Genomic DNA, 5,193 nt, shown 5'->3' with positions numbered 1-5,193 from the left:
TGGTCTACTTAATCTACTGATCTGTCTACACATCTTTTTATTACTCATTCTTTTTTATGTTTTATTGTAAACAGTGTCCACACAGTGGTAAAAGAGAACTGTATAGAGATTTTGAGTAAACTCAAATGAAAGCCTAAGGTGGTAACACAGTTTAACACATAAAAATAATCAAATAAACACATTAGTCCTTTTTGTGAACATGGATAAATAAGTATCATTAGTTTACAGCATTGTTCAGCCATGCCACTAAATGCTTTTTAACACAGTGTTTTAACCTGGGCTCAGACACAAAGTCACAGATTTAGTTAGTCCCTGACTTTGAGTTGTGGTTATGACTAATTATTATACACAAGGCTTTATCTATCTGAACTCTAAGGACACAAATATGAAAAAACCTATACTTACCAGCTGATACCCGCACTACACACTAGGTGTGCCATGTGACCTGAAACTTTGGTACAAACTCATCATAATTATTCTGTTAACACTGTTTCTTTAACACTGTTTGTGTTGCTGTTCAGCAGTTTAAAATGTTTTAGATTGGATTACATGGAACGAATTTGAGTTCTCTTGGGGTTTTTGTGTGTGTTTTGTTCTTAGCAGATTTTTTTTTAACATACTGTAGAATTCCAGTTACCACATTTCTGGTCATATGACATCCTGAGTGCCCACTTAAAAAATCCCCACAGTTAATTCAACAGTAAAACAAAATAAAAATATGTTAAATAAATAAAGGTTTGCTCTGTGATGAAATATTAAATAAGCATACATTGTACAGAGCTCTAACAATGAAAACAATCCTTTAGCCTGTTGATCAGAGAGAGGCAGTCATTATGTCCATTTAAAACCTGTAATCAAAGAGCACAACGTTTCTGTGAAACTATAAAGTCCCATATGATCCTCATCATGTCCAGTGACTTCAGAGTGGATCCTCCCTGTCATCCGGCCAGTGTTGTTTGATGTGTGGCAAGCAGCACAGAAGCAGGATAGCTGAGGACTTTAAAAGAAGAGCAGAAAACAGGAACATATGTAGTTGTAAATGTAAATACCGGTGATACTTGTCAAAGGGAATAAAATAATGAAAATGTTAACTTACACACTCATTTAGGGAGGATCTTGACACTGCACAGAGGAGGCACAGTCAGTCTGGCAATGATGGTGATCTCCAGGGATGTTTTCCTGCAGCAACATTCCTGCCAACTGGCCATATGATCCAGAGTAGTTGGTTTGTAATGAACAGAAAGGTGTATATGTTAGGTAGTGTGCGCTTGGAGCTGGTCCTAAGAAACAAACACATCCTGTAATAAACTGAATACCTTTAGTAGTGCTGCTGCAAATATAAAGCCCTTCTATCATGTGTGGTTTCAAAGAAGATGTTTTGGAGGCTCGGTCACAGAAACTGTGCAGTCTGTTCAGTCCTGAGTGTCTCAGCTCTGAAGGGATGGATCACAGAGGGAAACACCTGAGTACAGATATTAAAATACACTCAAAATAACACTCCTAAGGTCAAGTGAAAACACAATTTAAACACTTTACAAAGAATTAATACGTTTTCATGGAAATAATGTCATTAACCCTTTTTGTTGTGAGTAAATCTCACCGACTGCTTGTGGGACAAGCTAGAAGGAGGACTTCTAGATGTGAAGTCTCACGCTCTGATCGTCTGGCGAAGATGGTGATGATGAAGCCTCTCTGATCTGTGGCATTACAGTTTCTGGCTGCTATGTGCTTCACACTGTTGGATTGTACATGTGAAGCTTGGAGAAGACACAGGAGGACTGTGTCTCTCTTAACAAAAAAAAGAAAAGAAAGAAGCCTAACAACCTCCCACCATACCTGCCCACTCAACTCCCACCCACCCACTCCACTCAACTCCCCAGCCTCACACCATCCAATGTCTATACAAATGTAGGGTATCAGCTGGTAACAAAAAGCAAGTGTAACATATGTAGTGCATATGTAACACTGCTGAAACATTTCTGGCCAGAAATGTGCAGTTATCAGCCAGTGCATTTATCAACCCAGACCCACCCTGATAAATGCACTGGCTGAAACATGATAAAAGCTCATAAAATGTATGTTTCATCGTAAGATTTGTCCAAAAATATAATCATATACTTTTGAAAAAGTTTAAAGATTATAACAAACTGAAATCAATAACATTTTTGTAAATATTATTTCAAAATAGAGGCACAGATAAACTGGCTTAACTGTCATTATTGCTGTAATTAGGTTTTCTTTTTTTTTTTTTCTTTTCTTTTTTTTTTCTTTTTTAAAAAGCAAACGTTAGTCTGTGTTGTTCTCTCAGAAACAATGAAGAAGCTGTTGAACATTTATTTGTTGTGTGGGCAATCCTCTGGTCCACCCTCCCTCCCTCCCAGCCACAGTGAGACTGGGGCAGCCTGGCAGGATTTTGAAGCCTGGCTGCAGAGAGGATATGCCTACACTGTTCGTTTTAAACTGCTATATTTGATTTTTCTGACATTCATAGATTACTGATTTTAGATTTTCTGTAATAAATAAAATTGTCATATTTTACTGATATCATTATTTAATTCATTTAATTGTATTTTATGTAAAAAATTCAAACATTATACTGCAATGCAGGGCATTTTTTCTTAAGTCAACTTTTAAATATCGCTCTACTTTCTTAAGTCATTCAAAAATATAGAAATTACTTACTGTAGTCAAAGATCTAGATCATGAATCATCACAGGACAATACACAGTATACAGGGTCATGGTAACTATAGTAGGTCTTCATGACTCCAGAATGGAGACATCGCTCTGGCTGAGAAATGAAAATTAGGTCAAGCAGTGTGTTCTTCTCTGTGGTAGGGGTAGTGATGACCTGTGCATATCCCCTAGACTCAAACAGCTCCAGGATTGGTTTGTTTGCACTGGATAAAACATTCTCATTAAAATCACCACACACTATGATGGGATGACAGTCCATGATCTCTAATGAGTCTAATAGGCTTACCAGGTTTTTCAGGAATGGCCTCAGAGTGTAGTCTGGAGGTCTGTACACAACTGCAATCAGTGCACTGACTGGTGCTTCAACCTTTAAAGCCAGAAATTCAAGGTCAGTTACATTATGGATGTACTGTTTTCATGCACTTGAATGTCACTTTTCACATAAACAGCAACTCCACCACCACTTCTGTTTGCCATCTGGGGAAAGTTTGTGTAGGACAGGTGTCTGTTGCGTTTGAACAAACTGTAATTTTCAAGTGGAGACTCTCTGCGACAAAAGAGCCCCGCAGGTGTGTTTCTGTTAGGCACAAAACATCTGCTAGACACAATTCATGGTGACTCTTGATGTCATTAATGTGAGCTGGCAGTCCCTCTGTGTTATGATGAACAATGGTGAAAACGTCTGACCTGCTCAGTGTTTGTCTCACTTGTAGAAGAGGCATCATGTCATCAAGGTTGGCTTGTCTCATGTTCTCAAGCGCTGCAGTGATTTCTGGGTTGGTGAATATTTTTTCTCCTCCATATCAAGAAGATACAGTCCACTGAGAGGCGTCACTCTGCTGACAGCTACGTAGGCCATGCCGGGCTCAAAAATGCTCTTAAGAGAGACAACAGCTGATGTGGTTGTCATACCCTGTACCTTATGTATTGTACATGCAAAGGCCAGCTTCACTGGGAACTGTCTTCGTACCACTCCTTTCTGCTTTAGATTCTCCTCTGCTCTCTCAATGTACACCATGTCGTCTGCTGGTGTGCGGTTATTCTTTCAGATGTCTCATTATCCATTTTAAGTCCAAGCTTGATGATGTGTTGGTCATTTTCAGAGTGAACTACTCTAAGTAGTTTTCCAAAAGCTCCATTAACCAAACCATTTTGTATGTCAATGTTTCTGGTGAGCATGACACGAGCTCCTTCTGCAACTTTCAGTGTGTCTGGTAACTCGTTTTACCTCCTTTGAATGGTCTGTCTTGTAGTGCCATTCTGCCAGTTCTAGGATCCTTTCTATAATCGTCTGCATGGATGTCAATGATATGAGTATGGAGCAGAGCCAGTGTTGCAGAGTTGTGCGCATCCACTTCTTTATTAGTTGCAAAAATGTGCAACGCATCAGTCGGACAACGGGCTGGTTCAGTTATGGCCTGTGACAACAAATTTCTATCTGCTTCGCAAAGCACATCCAACTTTCCTTTCACACGGATTCTGTTCAGCATCTCAGCAAAGACAACATCATCTTTCTGACGCATAATCTCAGTCAGAGTGATCATCTGAAAATGCTCCGCCACAGGTCGATCTCGGACGGGTCGTGCACACAGAGAGGTTTAGACTGTCGCACTGGGGGTAGCTGATAGAAGTCTCCAACAGCAATGACTGACATGCCTCCAAAGGGTCTCCGAGTCCCTTTGATCTGTTTGAGTCTTGCATCTACATATGCAAAGAGATGTCTTGACACCATAGACACTTCGTCAATGACGATTATTTCAGCATTCAAAAGTTCTGATCTGACTTCATCCAGCTGATTGCCAAGTCCCTGAATGGGAGGTTTTAAGCTTCTAGGGAGCTTGAGAAGAGAATGCAGTGTTGTTCCAGAAATGTTAAATGCTGCAGTCCCAGTGAAAGCAGTTAACAGGACAGTGGGTTTTGATATATCAACGTCGTCTGCATATCTGGGCACTTTGCTCAGTATCTTAGATGCTTCTGAGTAGATGCATTTGATAAGATGTGATTTTCCTGTTCCAGCACCACCATTAATATAAAAGAAAAACTGCTCCACATTCAGAGCACAGACTCTTTTAATGCACCAGTCTCTAACTGCATAAAATATGCAGGCTTGCTTCTTATTCAGATTCTGAAACATCTGACGTAACAATGTGGGATCAATAGCAGGGGTTCCCTGATGGCTCTGACTTCTGTTGAAGCATCAGCCTGGACGGCTGTAGTCGGGCACATCTTCCTGTTCATTTTCATTGTCTTGCTCTCTTTCTTGTTCAACAAGTGGCAACCTTACGAGATCTGATTCAGGTGCCAGATTACACCATTCGTCAGTCACACCTCTGTTCTGCTCATATTCCTCAACAGCGCTCTCGATCTCCTCACTGTTTTTCTCATATTTTTCTCTGTTTCTTTTGACAATGTGTTGCACGTATTCAAGATGGTCAGTACCTGGTAGCTGTACACAGCCAGCACCATAGAAAGCCTGATAGGTTGGCAAAGATGGTGT

At 40.1% G+C, this 5,193-nt stretch overlaps 1 long non-coding RNA gene across 2 annotated transcripts; it reads right to left on the bottom strand.

The window, feature by feature from the left end:
• Window positions 1–954: 954 nt before the first annotated feature.
• On the bottom strand, window positions 955–3,025 carry LOC120443379. 2 transcript variants are annotated; one of them, XR_005615396.1, is made up of 5 exons: window positions 2,983–3,025; window positions 2,683–2,899; window positions 1,317–1,433; window positions 1,097–1,200; window positions 955–997 (listed from the first exon to the last, which is right to left on the bottom strand). It is a non-coding gene; the product is annotated as an uncharacterized LOC120443379 (long non-coding RNA). The 2 variants fall into 2 exon arrangements; XR_005615395.1 differs by lacking the exon at window positions 2,983–3,025 and having other exon boundaries at window positions 2,683–2,976.
• Window positions 3,026–5,193: the final 2,168 nt, after the last annotated feature.

This window comes from Oreochromis aureus, linkage group 13 (genome assembly GCF_013358895.1).
Source record: "Oreochromis aureus strain Israel breed Guangdong linkage group 13, ZZ_aureus, whole genome shotgun sequence".
NCBI classification, from domain to species: Eukaryota; Metazoa; Chordata; class Actinopteri; order Cichliformes; family Cichlidae; genus Oreochromis; species Oreochromis aureus.
The sequence above is the reverse complement of the archived record's forward strand: the minus strand, read 5'-3'. Positions and strand labels throughout refer to the sequence as shown.